At 47.7% G+C, this 19,273-nt stretch overlaps 1 protein-coding gene across 1 annotated transcript in view; it reads right to left on the bottom strand.

Annotated features, from left to right (window-relative positions):
• Window positions 1-18,619, bottom strand: part of HAPLN2 (hyaluronan and proteoglycan link protein 2) — a 43,844-nt gene extending 25,225 nt beyond the window's left edge. Inside the window, exon 1 of the mRNA XM_078668320.1 lies at window positions 18,329-18,619. The gene's annotated coding sequence lies outside the window, so the exon portion shown is untranslated. The remainder of the gene's footprint in view (window positions 1-18,328) is intronic.
• Between the last annotated feature and the right edge of the window lie 654 nt (window positions 18,620-19,273).

The following is a 19,273-nucleotide window of genomic DNA, read 5'->3' as shown; positions in this document are numbered from 1 at the left end:
GGAAAACAGAAGTGCATTTCTAGGACCAAAATTGGGAGGGAATGCCCCCATAATTACAGTGGATGTATGGAAGGAATGTCTCTCCAAATTGCTGCACTGCCTTGTGTGGAAGTGAGAGAAGAAAAGCCTGTACCTGCTAAGATATGGAACATTTTCTCTATCTCTGCGCTGTTGCACTTTTTGCTGCCTTGCACCAATAAACACACCCTAGTACGCCAGTACTAGGGTGTGTGCTTAATGTCAATCGTAGATTTTTTTATTGGAAGGATGCCCTTCTACAGTGCATAATTTGTAAAAAATATACATGCCAGGGCTCTCATCAGGAGGCCACTGCAGCTTGCACCGCACATTGCCCCTGCCATGCTGTCAATGATGACAACTACTAACCATTACACCCCTACAAGTGTGAAAATTCTTACTATTTCAGGCGCCCAAAGCTATAAGAATGGCTTGGCCAGCAGGTAATAGTAATTTTTAACATATATTGAATTAATAAATTACTGTTGTGGTCATATCTAAATTAGCCAGACAGCTCCACCTTGTGGCAGACTGTCACTAGCACCAGTGTTGACAATTAAGTGTCAGTGCTGAGCACCGGAAAGCACTGGCTCAAATTAACAGAACTCAGAGATTCCTAGTAAACCAAGCACTATCGCCTTCATGCCCAAACACACTCGGAGTGCCGCAAGGATCCACCATATCTCCTTCTCTGTTTAATTTATACATCGAACCTCTTACAGAAATTCTACGGAAATCAAAAATATCCTACCACATGTATGCAGATGACACACAACTGTACATCAAGATTGCTAGCCTGGAAGACATAACCACAATGAACGATGCCCTCAATCTATCGATGAAATGGTTAACGAACAATCATCTCAAGCTTAACGCTAACAAAACAGAATTCTTGCTCATCTCACCACATAAAAATCAATCCTTAGTGAAAGAATGGTCCAAAATTATTACAGCATTAAATTGCATCCCAACCCTAGTGGACTCGGCAAAATCTCTCGGAATCACACTGGATGAGAACCTTGATATGAAAACGCGCATTAACTCCATGGCAAAAAATGCTCGTTTCCACTTGAACTATCTGAGAAAGATGATATCTTTTTTAACGGAGACAGACCTGAAACTAGCGGTGCATTCGCTGGTTATCTCCAGGATCGAATACGGCTGTACTACACTGGCTGGTCTACCAAAAATTTCAACTGCACCCCTAAAAGCCTGCCTTAATGCAGCGGCAAGGCTTATTACAGGGTCGAGGAAATTTGACCACATAAAACCTCACTTGAAGGCCTTAAATTGGTTACCTTATGAAGCCAGAGTACAGATGAAAATGGCTTGTATAACCAATAAAGTGATTCATCACAACACACCTAAATATCTCGCCCACAAAATAGAAATCACAGGAAGAAAAAGACTTGTCAGGAGTGCCAATTATCTGCTCCTGAAACCTATCTTTAAGAAGAAAAAAACATATGAAAGGACTTTCTCAGGCGTAGCTCCCAGGATTTGGAACTCCCTTCCTGCAAACATCAGAAAAATTAGAAACACGACAACATTCAAGAAAGAAATAAAGAACTTTCTTATGAGCAAGTTCCTCCCATAAACAAGATAATCGAAACCGAAGACTTGTCATGGATTTTATGACCATAGGATCTGATTTAACCTCTAAGAAACTCTACCTCAGAACTTTATTAACTCAGGTCTTAACTCAATACCTTACATGTTGCTTCTCAAGATATTAACGTATAATTACTATGTCTAAATCACCATTACTAAGTCAGCACGTTTTACTGCTCTTTGTACACTGCATTTGTCATCTATACCACATGATGTTCAGCGCTCTGATACCAATGGGTCACGTACGCGCTATATAAAACTATTAATAAATAAATAAATAAATAAATAAGCATTGCCCTTCCAGTAAAAAATACTTAAGCTTTGACAAAGTTGAACATCTTCCCATTTTGTCTGTATAGCACAGCACACATGCAAAGTTGGAAAAGTGTTGAGAAAAAAAGTTCCTTAAATTTTACTCTGGCCTCGAAAGATGTACATTTTTGCCGCAAGTACATGTCTACCAATGTTAGTAGATAGCAAGTGGCATCTAATTTATGGATGGTTGCATGGAAATGCCCATGTACCACCCATGGAATGCCACCTTGACACAATGCAGTGCAAATGAGCGCAAATCTCTACTTTGTGTAACTTAAGCTACTTTCCTAAGCAAATCTGGATTTACGTTGGCATCGGAAATCAATACGAATTAGGTTTAAGGGCTTAAAAAGCAACACCAGCTGCATGATGTTTGCAGGGTTATTTAGAACAACCAAAGAAATGTTGAATTACACGAATACACTTGAAAACCTAACATCAGACCATGGATGTCAATTGAGCAAAATACCTGGGTTCTGAGAAGTGACATTACACTCCTTGACTCCACCATCATGACTTTATAGGAAGTGACCTCACAAGACCTTTGACCCTGATGACCTCATAGGAAGGTATGTCACATGACCGTTGACACTATTGATATTACAGTAATTTGACATCACTTATCTTCGAAAACATACATCATTAAAGCAATACAAATGAAATAAAAATGAAAGACACAAAACAGATCAAACTCTATTTAAATCACTACCCATAGAGGGATGCCCGAGTATGGCAAAGGTGCAAATATGATAGAAGAAATGCAAGGCAATCATTGGCCAGCAGCACTGCTGTCACATTCCCAAGTACAGCCTCAACTGGCCTCGCACAACCATCATTTATCAGAAACAGTTACTGTTGGACCCGGTCCTTTGGGCAGGTTCACCCCGTGACTTTTTGCTTTTTCCTAGCCTGTTTTTGGAACCTGGATTGGTGATTTTAGGCCTCTGCGCACTTTTTCACTGTGGTACAGTGTAAAGTGTGTGTGCTCTCTGTGTATGGATGGTGAGTGACCTGCCCTCCCATAGGAATGAATGGGGAATATGTATGCCCATGGTAGATTCCTGATGCATGGGGAGTGCAGGGTCGAGTTTGATATGTGTGAACTCGTGAGAAGGAATGCTGCAGAATGGTGTATGCGGCATGGCTGTGTCTAGTCTAGAAGCGCTACTTTTAGAAGTTGGCATAATTGTGTAGTGAGTCTGCTGGCAAGTGATTGGCTGATGGGCCTGGCCCAGGCATGCCTGGGCCTGCTGGTAGATGGACTGTCTGGTGAGTAGGACGGGGTCTGCAGGGCCCCGGAGGAGGGGGTCTGAGTCAGCCGTAGATGAAAGGCCCCCATCTGCTGTTAGGGAGGGGAGGAAAGAGCGTCTGGTGGAACCAGGCTGTGCCTGTCGGCCCACCCCTGATGGCTCTCCCTCCTGATGGCCCACTGTCACCTCTGACCTGAGGCTGACAGGAGAGGGAAACCAGATACACCCAGGGCTTAGGGGCTTGCTTACACAAAGACTTCAAAAGACTTCAAAGCCTTTTCTGTGTATAAGAAGGGGCTGTGTTCCCTTCCAATTTGTTCTTGTTTTCTGACTTGAATCTGCCAGGGGCATGCTGCTGCTTGGGTTCAGGGGAATCCCTGAGTCCTGCCCAGCCCCTGGACCTCTGATGGACTTTCCTGGACTCCTGGGGGACCCCTCTGCCTTGCTGGGCTGATGGGGGGGACTTTGCTTTGCCCCTTGGACGCCCTGCGACCATTGGCAGCATGGAGAAGCTGCATTTTCCTTCAAGAGGCCTTTTTCCTGTTGCTAGCGCTTGAGGGCGCTCTTTCTGGACTTTCTAGCGCTTAGGAGCGCTTTAGTTCGCTGATAGCGCTGGAAGCGCTGACATTTCTTGCCCGTAATTATTTGGTTATTTACGAGTGCCCACCTCGCTTAATTTTTAATTGAAAGACCCTCTCCGGGGCCGTGGACGAAGCCACGAAGGGGCCGCGACCTGATTGGCCGTCCCTCGGTGGGGGCCGCGCTCTGATTGGCCATGGCTGTAGGCCTGTCCCCGAGAGCCGCGCTCCGATTGGCTGACTGGCCGAGGAAATTGCACGTCAGCGGGAGGCTCGTCCCAAAGGCCGCGCTGGGATTGGCCCAGCGCTCGTGGAGTGCTGGAGGAGAGGAGGGTGATAGCGAGAATGGCCGCCCGGGGCTCCTGTGATCTGGAGGGAGCCCCGGGAGAGAGAGGAGGACGTCGTTCTCGCCTCCCCCGGCCGGGGGTGGGCCCGTCCGGTCTCCCTTGAGGAGAGGGAGACCGGAGCTGCTGCGCCGAGGAAGGCGTGCCGAGGAATGGCTGCTGGGGCTCCCGTGTGCTGAGGGAGCCCCAAGTGAGAAGAGCGGAGGGGGCGCGAGGCACATGGTCGGTGCCTGCCCCTACCGCAGCCGGCGAGAGTGAGCCGCCGCCCGGAGGAGCCCCGCACCAGAGCCCGGTGAGTAAGAAGGGCTGGGGGGGCTCCGTGCAGCCTCTGATGGTGCCGATGGAGGCACAGAGTCAGGGCGGCCCCGATTGGCAGCGGGCTGCCCCAACGTTTGAGAGCCCAACAAGGCTCCGGGGGCCTAGTTGTTTTGAGAGCCCCGAGAGGCTCTTGCCTGGCATTTAGTTATATTGAGTCCCCCGGGGGGGACTCCAACGACGGGGCCAACATTGTTTTTAGAGCCTTGAGAGGCGCCCTGCTCCATGATTGTTTTAAAGAGCCTGTGTGGCTCCAACGTGGACCTAGCTGTTTGTAGAGCCTGTGGGGCTCCAGCGTGGCGCAGTTTGCGCCTGAGGGCCAGTGAGGGCCCTGGCGCAGGGTTGATGATTCTCCAGCTGCCCAGCAGTTAGTGGGCAGCTGCACCGTTTAGGCGCAATTTCAGGAGAGAGTCCCTGTGTGGGACAGCGAGGGCACAGTGGTGCCAGGCCTTCCCAGCTGCGCAGCACTTAGTGCCAGCTGCAACGTTTAGGCCCTTGTGAGTGTTCCCAGGGGCCCAGCAAGTAGTAGGCCCCTGCATCGTTTAGGCCCCTGACATTGAGACTCAGGGCGTTCTAGCCCCAACAAGGCCAGATGGCCTAGGGACTGCCACAGGTGGTGGCGTATGTAGGTTTTGCGCAATTGTATGGTTCTTGTACCTCTGAATGTGATTTCTTGCATCATGTCTTATGCCTGCACCTCTGAATGTTTTTAGACATCATGTGACTTTTGCGCTACTGTATTTTTCTGGTACCTCTGAATGTATTTTTATTGCATCATGTGCTTTATTCTCAACACCGCTGAATGTGTAGGTTTATACATTATGTGTTTCTCTTTACTACTCCTCTGAATGTATATTTATGCATCATGGGTAACGTGTTCTTTCTTAGACCCCTAAATGCTGTGTGATACTTAGGTGGTTGTTCTTTTAGTACAGGTGGTCCTAGTGAGGTCCTGGTCCCCGGTGCGACAGTCTCCTAAGGGGTTTAGGGTTGCGTAGGTGGTACTTACCTGTTCCCAGTAGTTACTGGATGTGATCTATAACTGTTACTTTGTGTTACAGTGAAGTTTATATACTTTTATTCTACTTACTGACAAGTATTTCTATATCTGCAAAGTGTTGATTCGGACAGTGGCCCATGTGGCCCTGTCTCGTAAATAATCCCTTGTGAATATTGCAGTGCCAGTTGGCACAATGTACATGTGTAATTTCTATCTGATATGTTTTGACAATACAAAAGTTATTTTAATATAACCTTGTGTGGAGTCTCTTTTGTGGTGTACCTAGTATGTTGTCGCTGTTGTGCGCTGACGCAAATGCTTTACACATCGCCTCCGAGTTTAGCCTAGACTGCTCGTGCCAAGCTACCTAGAGGGTGAGCAGGGGTTATCTTGGCGTGTGACTTCCTTGCCCTGACTAGAATGGTGGTTTCTGCCTGGCTTTGGCATCAGCCTTAGCCTACCAGAAATAGCCGGTTCTAACATTGGTGGGTCAGCGGTGTGGATTTGGACTTGTGTGTGCGCAGTGCCATAGCAACAACTGGCTACATTACAAAAACTCTGCATTTTTCAGATAGTCACATATTTGGGATTATTGTTTTTGATTTTGTTTTTCCTCAAGAGTGTCATTTTCAGATGGTGTTCCTGCGCTTTAGGTTTAGTGGCAGGTGAGAGAAAATGACAGGGCGGGACGCCAGTAGAGAGGGGAGGTTCCCATAGATTAGGAATCCCTTGCTGGTCCAGTGTCCAATTCCTGTTCCTGTCCCTGTGTGGGTAGATAGAAGAGAGGGAGGGTGGAGGAGAAACTGCTTGCTCAGGAGGGTGGTTATTCCCTGAGTGTAGTGTGTGTGTCTGGGTTCCCCAGTATGGTAGGATCCAGTGGTGGCAGCTTAAATGTGTCCAGTGCGTGAATTCCCATTCCCAGTTCCCAGAGTATGGTGCCTGGTGCTCAGTAAGAGGGTGACAGGTTGAGAGTCAGAGGCAGTGAGGAACTGTCTCACCAGTCTGGAGGAGGAGTGTGTGGATGAGTGGTGTCTTGAACTGGAGGAGTTCGTGTGAGTTTTTTTTAAGGAGCTTGCACGGGAGGTGTACCTCTGGTGGTGTGCAGGACGTCCTGCAGAGGCATTGGACAAGAAGGTGGATGTCTGGCGGTGTGCTAGACATCTTGCAGAGACATTAGGGAGTGATTCTAAAAGTAGTAACTTGTGTATCTGATGATCCTGTGTAGGTGAAGAGGTTCATGTGTAGCCCAGCTAGGTCCCATTAGAATGGTAGGGGTGTAAGGGCTCACGCCCTGTCTCAGTGGAGGCAGAGTGAGTGTGGGGCGGTGTGTCCCACGGTGGCCCGAAACCCTGTCTCAGGGCCTGGAAGGTTCCCTAAGGGAGCGCCAGGTCAGGGGCCTAGGCTGTACGTACAAGTCATTTGAGGAGGATCTTCCTGTGTTTAGAGGACGGGGAGTGTCTGTAATCAGAACTCCGACGGTCCTAGTGTTGGGCTGTACCGCTCCTAAGTGGAGGGTGCAGAAGTCCTGGTTCGCTGGGCATTTGACCGTCTAGAGTGCTTGACCATTTGTGGGGCCTCTGGAGGTCGTTCCCCGAGGAGGGGGCAGGCCAGGTTCAGGTTCAGCCTGACCTGGAAGGAAGGGCTTCTGTAGTCAGTGTCCTGACCGGTTGTTGGCTTCCAGGGGTACCGCTCCAAGGTGGGAGGGTGCAGAACTCTGGAGGGGGGTGCAGAGGGACGGTGTCCTTACTTCTGACCCCGGTGGGAGGAAAGTGTGTTGCTGATACGCTGCTGGCGTGCTCTGTCTAGCCTGAGACATACTGTGCCTGTGATCATAGAACTGGAAGGGGGTGCAGAAGGACGGTGTACTTCTGACCCCGGTGCAACTTGAGGGTTTAAATCCTATGTTGGGAGATTAGGAAGCTTCCAGGTCAAGAGGAATCTCTACCCAAGTAGATCAGCTGAAGAGACTGAGGGGGCTGCCCTTGCTGTGTGTTCTGGGGCCCACCTGCAGTTTGTTGTTTCCACTAAGGTAGAGGAAAGGGGGCTTTGCTGTGTGCTGTGTCCCCCCCACCTGCTTGAAGAGGGACTGTGCTGTGTGCTTTGTACCTCAGAAGTGAAATAGTTTCCAGGTGGTAGACCAGTGACGGAGTGAGGTCCTGATTTGGTAGGAGAGTTGTGTCCTGGTGAGTGCTTCCCTGTGAGGGTTATTCCTTCACCCTGACTGGAAGCAAGGGTCCCTACTTGGTCTAAGGTACTTACCTCTGCCAACTAGAGACCCCCAGTTCTAACATTGGTGGAGTACAGGTAGGAGGGGGCATTCTTGCCGTGACCTCTAGTCAGCCTGAGGGTGTGGACCCTAGGTTGTTGGATCAGTGGTAGTTGTAGCTACCCTGAGAGAGAGAGAGTGGAGATTGGCTATTGTGTGCCAGGGGCTACTGCCCCCACTCTGTGGATTGGTTAGGACCTGTGAGATTTGGATGGCCTAGGGCCTGGTCCTGACTGTGGATGACTAGTGTGTACCAGTGGGGTATCCTAGTTGTGCCAGAGAGCTTTTGTTGAGGGAAGTCTCTGTGGGTTCCGAGTGGCGAAAAACTGGATGGTGTCCCTGCCGTGCAGGCCCGTGTCCGTGGTTTTGTCGCCCAAAGCATTGAAGACCATCAGTGTAGTGATTGGTCTACCCTGCGTTTTGGCTGGAAGGGGGATGTGTTGGACCCGGTCCTTTGGGCAGGTTCACCCCGTGACTTTTTGCTTTTTCCTAGCCTGTTTTTGGAACCTGGATTGGTGATTTTAGGCCTCTGCGCACTTTTTCACTGTGCTACAGTGTAAAGTGCGTGTGCTCTCTGTGTATGGATGGTGAGTGACCTGCCCTCCCATAGGAATGAATGGGGAATATGTATGCCCATGGTAGATTCCTGATGCATGGGGAGTGCAGGGTCGAGTTTGATATGTGTGAACTCGTGAGAAGGAATGCTGCAGAATGGTGTAAGCGGCATGGCTGTGTCTAGTCTAGAAGCGCTACTTTTAGAAGTTGGCATAATTGTGTAGTGAGTCTGCTGGCACGTGATTGGCTGATGGGCCTGGCCCAGGCATGCCTGGGCCTGCTGGTAGATGGACTGTCTGGTGAGTAGGACGGGGTCTGCAGGGCCCCGGAGGAGGGGGTCTGAGTCAGCCGTAGATGAAAGGCCCCCATCTGCTGTTAGGGAGGGGAGGAAAGAGCGTCTGGTGGAACCAGGCTGTGCCTGTCGGCCCACCCCTGATGGCTCTACCTCCTGATGGCCCACTGTCACCTCTGACCTGAGGCTGACAGGAGAGGGAAACCAGATACACCCAGGGCTTAGGGGCTCGCTTACACAAAGACTTCAAAAGACTTCAAAGCCTTTTCTGTGTATAAGAAGGGGCTGTGTTCCCTTCCAATTTGTTCTTGTTTTCTGACTTGAATCTGCCAGGGGCATGCTGCTGCTTGGGTTCAGGGGAATCCCTGAGTCCTGCCCAGCCCCTGGACCTCTGATGGACTTTCCTGGACTCCTGGGGGACCCCTCTGCCTTGCTGGGCTGATGGGGGGGACTTTGCTTTGCCCCTTGGACGCCCTGGGACCATTGGCAGCATGGAGAAGCTGCATTTTCCTTCAAGAGGCCTTTTTCCTGTTGCTAGCGCTTGAGGGCGCTCTTTCTGGACTTTCTAGCGCTTAGGAGCGCTTTAGTTCGCTGATAGCGCTGGAAGCGCTGACATTTCTTGCCCGTAATTATTTGGTTATTTACGAGTGCCCACCTCGCTTAATTTTTAATTGAAAGACCCTCTGCGGGGCCGTGGACGAAGCCACGAAGGGGCCGCGACCTGATTGGCCGTCCCTCGGTGGGAGCCGCGCTCTGATTGGCCATGGCTGTAGGTCTGTCCCCGAGAGCCGCGCTCCGATTGGCTGACTGGCCGAGGAAATTGCACGTCAGCGGGAGGCTCGTCCCAAAGGCCGCGCTGGGATTGGCCCAGCGCTCGTGGAGTGCTGGAGGAGAGGAGGGTGATAGCGAGAATGGCCGCCCGGGGCTCCTGTGATCTGGAGGGAGCCCCGGGAGAGAGAGGAGGACGTCGTTCTCGCCTCCCCCGGCCGGGGGGAAGCCACGGTGGGCCCGTCCGGTCTCCCATGAGGAGAGGGAGACCGGAGCTGCTGCGCCGAGGAAGGCGTGCCGAGGAATGGCTGCTGGGGCTCCCGTGTGCTGAGGGAGCCCCGAGTGAGAAGAGCGGAGGGGGCACGAGGCACATGGTCGGTGCCTGCCCCTACCGCAGCCGGCGAGAGTGAGCCGCCGCCCGGAGGAGCCCCGCACCAGAGCCCGGTGAGTAAGAAGGGCTGGGGGGGGCTCCGTGCAGCCTCTGATGGTGCCGATGGAGGCACAGAGTCAGGGCGGCCCCGATTGGCAGCGGGCTGCCCCAACGTTTGAGAGCCCAACGAGGCTCCGGGGGCCTAGTTGTTTTGAGAGCCCCGAGAGGCTCTTGCCTGGCATTTAGTTATATTGAGTCCCCCGGGGGGGACTCCAACGACGGGGCCAACTTTGTTTTTAGAGCCTTGAGAGGCGCCCTGCTCCATGATTGTTTTAAAGAGCCTGTGTGGCTCCAACGTCGACCTAGCTGTTTGTAGAGCCTGTGGGGCTCCAGCGTGGCGCAGTTTGCGCCTGTGGGCCAGTGAGGGCCCTGGCGCAGGGTTGATGATTCTCCAGCTGCCCAGCAGTTAGTGGGCAGCTGCACCGTTTAGGCGCAATTTCAGGAGAGAGTCCCTGTGTGGGACAGCGAGGGCACAGTGGTGCCAGGCCTTCCCAGCTGCGCAGCACTTAGTGCCAGCTGCAACGTTTAGGCCCTTGTGAGTGTTCCCAGGGGCCCAGCAAGTAGTAGGCCCCTGCATCGTTTAGGCCCCTGACATTGAGACTCAGGGCGTTCTAGCCCCAACAAGGCCAGATGGCCTAGGGACTGCCACAGGTGGTGGCTTATGTAGGTTTGCGCAATTGTATGGTTCTTGTACCTCTGAATGTGATTTCTTGCATCATGTCTTATGCCTGCACCTCTGAATGTTTTTAGACATCATGTGACTTTTGCGCTACTGTATTTTTCTGGTACCTCTGAATGTATTTTTATTGCATCATGTGCTTTATTCTCAACACCGCTGAATGTGTAGGTTTATACATTATGTGTTTCTCTTTACTACTCCTCTGAATGTATATTTATGCATCATGGGTAACGTGTTCTTTCTTAGACCCCTAAATGCTGTGTGACACTTAGGTGGTTGTTCTTTTAGTACAGGTGGTCCTAGTGAGGTCCTGGTCCCCGGCGCGACAGTCTCCTAAGGGGTTTAGGGTTGCGTAGGTGGTACTTACCTGTTCCCAGTAGTTACTGGATGTGATCTATAACTGTTACTTTGTGTTACAGTGAAGTTTATATACTTTTATTCTACTTACTGACAAGTATTTCTATATCTGCAAAGTGTTGATTCAGACAGTGGCCCATGTGGCCCTGTCTTGTAAATAATCCCTTGTGAATATTGCTGTGCCAGTTGGCACAATGTACATGTGTAATTTCTATCTGATATATTTTGACAATACAAAAGTTATTTTAATATAACCTTGTGTGGAGTCTCTTTTGTGGTGTACCTAGTATGTTGTCGCTGTTGTGCGCTGACGCAAATGCTTTACACATCGCCTCCGAGTTTAGCCTAGACTGCTCGTGCCAAGCTACCTAGAGGGTGAGCAGGGGTTATCTTGGCGTGTGACTTCCTTGCCCTGACTAGAATGGTGGTTTCTGCCTGGCTTTGGCATCAGCCTTAGCCTACCAGAAATAGCCGGTTCTAACAGTTACCATAACATCATGTGCCCAATTGCCGCCACACAGGAGCATGTGTGCAGGACCTCCTCCCTCTCACAACCAGTCAGTGCACAGGTTAGAAGGGCCCTCAGGTCTCACAGCATGTGGAATCCTGTGAGTTCTGCCGCAAACAACTATGTGTGTGCCCAGGAAACCGGTGGTTTGATCACTGGTTTGTGTAACATAGGCATGCAAAATGGTTCGATAATCATGATACTGTGGTTTGATATACAAAACACACTACTGGCATGTATATTACGTACACTGCCAAGAATTATAGTGTAGTTTTATATGCACTTAACAATGACCGTCATGTATATAGCACGCACCACAAACTGAATTGCTGTCTGTGGATTTAATGATAGTAGTATGATGAGTGAGCTGTAGAGAGTTTGCAATTGCGACTACAAACAGAATTCAGCCCGCTGAGCTATTCTTCCACTAACAAAGCACTAGAAATGTTGCCAAAATATGACAGAAGTGGTCAGGCTTAAAAAGTCTCCCAGTAACTTCCTGAAGGTCTGCACTGCAGGGTTCCTGATGCCACCAGCCCCTTGAGAGTCATGAAGCACAGGTAAAGTGTAGTTGCAGTGCATAAAGAGCAGCGAGTGTGTAAAAAATGTATTCTAGATTAATGCATTATGGCACATCAATCACTGTTAGAAAAGTCACGCATCAGAGTCTTTTGTGAATCTCATAATGTTGGTGATTGTGGCTGTTTGTTGTTAGCAAGTATGTGCACCAGACAGGTGAGGAGTGGAGAACATTCCTGCAAAGACAGTTGGTTAAAACATCATGAGAAGTGGGTATTTATTCTTGTTGAACCCTTATGAATATAACTTAGAACTGTGCAGCTTTATATATTAAAAACCCCTTGCGTGCGCGGTGAATTTTCGCAATGTGCGGGGGTTTTATTCAGAGGGCGGAGTTCGGACGGCTCCCAGCCGTCCTCAGCACACACACACAGTGACGCAAGGGGTTAAACAATCACCGCATGCCCAAGCTGGCCCAAAAAACACGTCATCCATACTGACAGACACAATGAGCTAAGAGTGCTTGTTCTGGAAAAATGTAGATGTAGATTTGCTAGGTTTTCAGGCCGCACAGTAACCAAAGTTGTGAGCTGTTTTGCGTGAAAAGGGGAAGAGCACAACAGCACCATATCTACTTAGATGGTGCAGTTGTGCTGTTCTCTAGTGCAGGTCTACCTTAGGCTGCCTTGCACCAGTGCACACACCAAAACATAGGTGTTATACTTTTATCAGGCACCAACTTCTACGCTTTGACAAAGTTTAACACTTTGCATGTGTGGTGTCCAGTGCAGAACACATGCAAAGTTGGAAAGGTTTGGAGAAAATAAATCTTTACCTGCCTTGAAGAGCATAATTGTTTTCATGCAAATCCCTTTCAACAAAAGTCAGTAGGTGGGAATTAGCATCAAAATCCATGGACAGATGTATGGGAACCTCCATGTACCACCCATGGTAAGCCTCCTTGACGCAAAGTAGTGCATATTGCTACTTTAAGTTACTTCAGGGCCACTTTCCAACACAATTCTGGATTTGTGCTGTAAAATAAACCCCAAAACAACACAGGTTTGCAATACTTTTTTAATGCAAACCAGGCGCAGAGTGTTAATAATTCTGCCCCATAATCTTTGGATGTGAAATGTAACACAAGGCAATGACTGGGGGTGTCACACTGTTCAAATTGCATTACTACCCCTAAAGGAGCCCTTTTTAGAACCTTAGAATGATGAAAGATTGAGGAAACAAACAATAAGGTTCTAAACCTATGCCTTGCAGGCAGTTTGCATGTAGTGCTTTGATGCAGCTCATAGCCCGCTGAGCTATCTACATTAAATGCAAACTCGTAATCTGCCTGTTACACTTCTGCTTTGTGTTGGGAACATTAACCCTCACTGCTACTTTATCATGAGTCACTGGGAATTGACCAATCACAAATCTCTCCAGCAGGGGCATTCAGCACCAGAGTTATCCGGCCACTGTTATTATACCCTGAAAGATGACAGGCTTCTCTTATTTTACCAAACCTGTCATGTAAATGACGCCCCCTTGAGCTTGCCAGTGGATGGCAACATGCTGCAGCGCCCTAAAGCTGGCAAAAATGAAAGCAAAGCCGGTCCTAAATGCATACAAAGGAAAACCATAAATATGTCCCTTCGGGCACCAGAGGGGCAGGGGAAAAAAGCTGAAGTCTTTATAAGTCATTTAAAGACAAGCCGTTCTGTACTTTTTCTTTCCAGAAAACGAATATCACTTACTGAACTCTTTCTGGCTGCTTATGTGAAGCCAGGGGTAGCAGGGGCACTGACAGGGGTCACAGGTAGGGGGACCCGAATTTTGAGGAGAAAAAAACCGGACAGGCCAGACATAAAAGTAGGACTAAAGTCTTTAGCCTTAATTATGACTGGCCTGCCCCTATTTTTTGCATATAATATAGCCCCGCATGTACAAGCTATGCTTACATAACATTAGCTATGGCATCACCTTTGCCCTGACCCCCCCACCCCCGCCCTCCTCCCCACGCTGTCTCCCCTCGCTGCAGCATGCATTCAGCCATCTCCCCCTGGCTGCCTGAAACAGACAAACTACTTAACAAGAGCAAACCTTTCACTTTTCCTTTACAGGTTGACTCGACCTTGTCCCAAAAACCAGGACATACGTTCAAAATTAGGAAAAGCGTCAGGACACCGGGACAGTACTCAGAAAACTGGGACTGTCCGGGGAAATCTGGGACGTCTGGTCACCCTAGTCCAGTGCCTTCAGTGGGGAAAAAAAACGGGGGGGGCTCAAAAAGGGGCGGGGCAAACCTCAAAGTTTCCCATGATCAGAAGTAACAGCAACACCATCTGGTCACCCTACCTTTGACCTTTGAGGCCCAAAAATAGAGCCCCCTAGAGTCCCGTTTCGAAGGCCCCCCAAAAAAACTGGGGGTGCTCAGACCCCCACAGACCCCCTCCACTTAACGCCCTGCCCTAGTCACAGGGAGCAAATCAGGGGTCGCTACTGCTTATTTTTCCTGGTACCTTTGATGGAAAAAAAGGTTATCAGTGTTTAAGCACAAAGTTACACAAGCATAAAAAAAGGCTCAGCACTGGGACATGAAAAGCCTCAGCAGCTAATGGGCGGAGTCCTGACAATAGCATTCAACTGAGCCGGGGTGGCCCTAAACGTTAATTGGTGGTAACTGCAAAGCTAAATAGGAAAAATGCAGAACCGTGAAAATAAGGCCTAAAACTCAGGAAATACCCCAATCAAATTTGATTTCCAACATGTAGTTTAAAGATCAATTTTTCCAACAGTCTCAAAATTAGTGTTGTTAAATAAGTATATAATGTTCCTCAGGGCATGTAAAACATTTAATTCTGTATAGGCGGGCGAACAGACCGGTTGTCACAGACCCACTAATAATTACAACAACAAAATAAATGAGTCTTAATGATCTTTAAAATAGTTCAAGGGATGCAAATCCTAATATTATCTAAGCCAGGCAGTCATTTCCTCATTTCTTTCTCCTCGTATACATTTATTATTTTTAAGGAATGGCGAGATTGGGTGTGGGCTACATTTCAGTGTGTAATTTATTTTAGGAAAAGTCATAGGGGTCCAACATTTTTTCTTGGGCGCTGAACAATGCCAAGATTGCCCAATCTGATTCCATCTCCTGTCCCTTCACCACCCTAGCATCTCTTCATCTGACTCCTAGAGGTTCTTTTCCAAGCCAGCTTCCTCCCCTTGCCACTGATTCCCTATCTTTTTCTCCCTACTTCCTTCTCGTGTTATTACTTTATTTCTCTTGCTCTGGGTCAAAGTCTGATGAGGACAAATATTTCCAGGTCACCCAAAAATTGAGCTCCGGTGCCCACCATCAACAACCACTAGCACAAATTTATCACTAAATTAAACGCTTTACAGACTATGACATAAACTCTAATCCCGGCTTTTCCACCACATGTTTGTGACCCTGGGCAAAAAAACGTATGCCACGGCTCCTTCGTGCCGCCAGTTTTGAGCGTTCCTAGCTACAGGTTAACAGCAAGAATTAAAAAAAAAATTAAGAAGGCATTGGAACACGAAGGCTTCATTAGAAGACCTGGGGGCGTATTTACAGAGGAATTGCGACACCGGATCATCACTTTTTAGGGGTCACTGCTGGCGCAATACCCTGCTCCATATTTCAAAGTGGCATCAAGCAGATATCGTCGCGGGGTGCAATGAGCATTACAGAGGGCGTTCCACTGAAGGCGCATCCGGCGCATAGCAGAGGGGCGCCCTTAGTCGCAACACGGGCAGGAGCACAAAGGTGGAGAGGCGTCCGTCCTCTGTGTCGCCACAATGGAGGGGTGGTCGCCCCCATGACATCATCGGAGGGCGCCAAAAGGGGGCAGCAGCATATATTGATAGATATATCCAGCATAGATGGATAAGGTAAGGGGCCTGCTGGCTCTTGCCATTAACCTTTGAAATGTTCCTCAGTAGAGGAAGGTCGAGATACTGATGTGTTGTCTACACAATCGATGAACTGTTTATCTGCCCTATATCCTGCTTCTCAAACAATTATGTGTGATCTGGTGGATCTTGTTAATGGTTTTCTCATAACGATGTATGCGTTACTTTGACGAAGGTTGTCACTTATCATTGCACAATGAGTTGTGTCTTTTTGTTTAAAAAGGCTACGCCCTTGGTTAAACCACAGCAATAACTTTGTCCATTTCCTTGAGAGTGATGCAGTGGGGCGCAGCGAGTTGCACGTGTGAGCGCACTATGCAACAGCCACTGCTTTTTGACGCGGCCCTAGATTTTTAAGGCTGCGCAAATATGAGGCAGTGCCAAAAACTAACGCCACTAAATAGCATCCGTTCGATTGGCGCAACGAGGAGAAATACTTTTATTTCTCCTCCTTTTTTGCTCTTTTTACATTCTGCAGCACACATAGAAAGAGGAAATCACCTTAAAGATTGTTTATGTGCAGGAAGTTGTCTCTTCCTGCACATAACCCATCATCTCTGCAACACAGGCACCCTTGCACCATGGCACAAGGGTGTCAGTGTTTCCGCTAGGCAGCTTTTTATAGCGCAGGCGAAAGGAAAAATACAGGGGTGCGCCATATTCTTGTAAATACAGTGCATTATATTTTAAATGACGCAAAATGGCGCAGCTAAATAGCTTGCAACGCCGCGCCATTACTTTGTAAATATACCCCCGAGTTCTTGTGGCTCCTACCTCACCCTCCAGTATCTATTTTCCATTAGTCCTTTAGTGGTCGCTGGGGTGAAACTTCATTACAGATCAACAGAAAAAAAAGAGCAGACACAGTAGTTTGTGAAGCGACCACCCATGACTTGTCGATCGATGCACCAAAAGTAGAGATAACTCTCTGTCAGTGATAAGCCAGAGAAATGCCAGTTACACTAAAAGGGTCACTGACAAAAGAATAATAGTAAAACATTTATCTAGCGCTTGCTGCTGCATGCTTGAAGTTTAAAATATATTAAATACTGCTATCACCAAACTGCATCTTATGCATTTTATTGGCGCTGGAATTAGGATTCAAAATTCACAAGATGGGGACAGGGTGTTGCTTAACGGCTAGAGCGGCCGACTTTGAAGCTGGGGAACCAGCGTCGAGTCTCGGAGTCGGCTCAAACATCCTGTGATTCTGGCAACTCAATCTCACCTAAAAAAGCAACAAAAAATGAATGTGTCCTTGTGTAATGTAACTGATGCTCGTGTAAGGCTCTTCTATCCCTAAAGTCGAGTTCGCACTATATAAAACTTTTTTTTTTTAAAGATGCATTCTGCTGCAGGATCTCTGCGTCAGGAGTGTTGACCCTCTGAGATGCTTTCAGGGCTTCTCGTCTTCTCTGCAACACAGGAGTCTACCACGTTATTCCCTAATAACAATTGCATATATAAATGTCCTCGCATAAAATGTTGCCGAAAAAAGCACAACATAAGTAGCTAATGATTATTAATGCTCCATGATATATGTTATTGCAGGGGGGTTTCCAATGGCACATGTAGCATGAGGGGGGTGCATGTTCTGATAGGGAGTCTGGGGTGACTCGAAGGCAGTGTCCTGCTGAGCTATTTTTAGATCTTCAGTGACCGAATTTGTGAAAACTGCTTTAAAAAAAAACAAAAAAAAACCTGTCATATCCCGTAGAAAATGACATTTTGGAATATTTGTGTCTTTTTTCTGTTTGGTAAATTCTACTTTCAATCCACATGTGTCATTGGTGCAATTTTTCAATGAGCAAATCTCAGAATAATTTAAACAGTTTTATAATATTTGCACCGGGGCTTTTTTTTACACTGTTACCAGCTATTTGCCTTTAGTTCTTGATTACACCATGCACAGGGGACTTGAGAAGCACACGCATGTACTAACCAGTCTAACGACAACGTGGGCTCTGTACGCGTTGCACGTATGGTTACGTTGAATGACAGTCAACGTGTTCGATGTATGTCTAGTTCAACCCTACTCTGGGCAATTTGTCCAAAATACATACATATTTTTAAATCTATAATGGACCAGGTCACATGTGTATTAACCAAACAATAGTCACCTTTTCATAAGTATGCAGACTCTCTTGGGGTTATTTAAAGCTAAACAGATGTCCCCTCCACAATGTATAGAGTGTATGCATGACTATGTTGGGTATACCTCTGTTTTAACTTCATCCATGAATAGTAACTACTATATAAATATGTATCAGTCAGTACATAATCAGCCAGGTCAATATCAATAAATGTGCACATAACCCTTTCAGTAAACATTCACTTTACTATATTCTAGTATTTCTTATCTATGGTCAACTTGTGAAATCTAGAGATATACTTAGCTTTCTATGGTTTACCCATGTATTATCTAAAGTCAACTTTTAGACATGCATATGTACTGAACTATCTTAAATCAGCATGTATATTAACTTTTTTACAGTCCACATGCCCTAACTGGCATAACTCAAAGATTCCTACAGGTATGAAACACCTCCCCAAAAGCCTGATATATAGAAAACGTTCTACAGACCTGGCAGAGGTTTTAGGTGTTGAGTCGTTGGCCAACAACCTTCTTCGCGTCTTCTGTTCACCGCCACAATCAAGAACAGCAGACTTGTTCATGAATCATGTCCCATCTCTACGTATTTAGTGTTTTTTGGGAAACAAATAGGGAAGCAAAAGGTCTTTATAAATTAATAATTTTTGATTTTGCTAAATTTCTCTGGTTGTCTTCGAAGCCCGCGACCGGCTCTACGCGCTGCACCTGTTTACTCTCGCACCCGCCCTCTTGCGCGGTCAGCTATCGCACTGTGTGTCTGCCCTTCACCTCCCTTCGGAAAGCACAAGAAAGCAGGAAGTACAATTTCCCTTTGTGCAGTCGCCTTTCTCCTTATTGTTCTGGTCAGCAAGCAGTTCGGTCAATAACAAGCCCGGCTTTCTTTGGATCTGCAGACTCCCAGGATTTCAGGGGAAATGTCAACATGTGGGCGTGGGATATGCGACTGTATATATTAGCACATCTGTTTTGCCCACCATTTTGACTCTGAAGGGGCATTATCCAAAGATCACCTTTAAATAAATTCCCTGCCCTTTTTGTCTGCTTCAAATGCAAAATAATGAGATTAGGACTGTTAAATATGGTAAACACCCATTATAGCGAAATTATTACAACGAATACCTTTACCCCGCATTCCAACACAACGCAACTATCATTACTCCACAATGCCATTACAACGCATGGCATTACAATGCATATGCATTTAGACCGCTAATCACTGTAGAAGATTCATGGCTGTTCCCTGGTCAGCCCCCAGAGTAGGAGCTCTATGCATTCATCTATGTATGAACATAGCTATGTATGTATTTATGTATGTCTCGGTCTATTGGTCTTAGAGGTTGGACAAAACTGGGCATCCCCAACGTTTTGGCAGAGGTCTCGTCTGCCAACATCTCCACTCTCTATTTAAGAACAGGA

This window comes from Lissotriton helveticus, chromosome 12 (assembly GCF_964261635.1).
Source record: "Lissotriton helveticus chromosome 12, aLisHel1.1, whole genome shotgun sequence".
In the NCBI taxonomy this organism is placed as follows: Eukaryota; Metazoa; Chordata; class Amphibia; order Caudata; family Salamandridae; genus Lissotriton; species Lissotriton helveticus.
The sequence above is the reverse complement of the archived record's forward strand: the minus strand, read 5'-3'. Positions and strand labels throughout refer to the sequence as shown.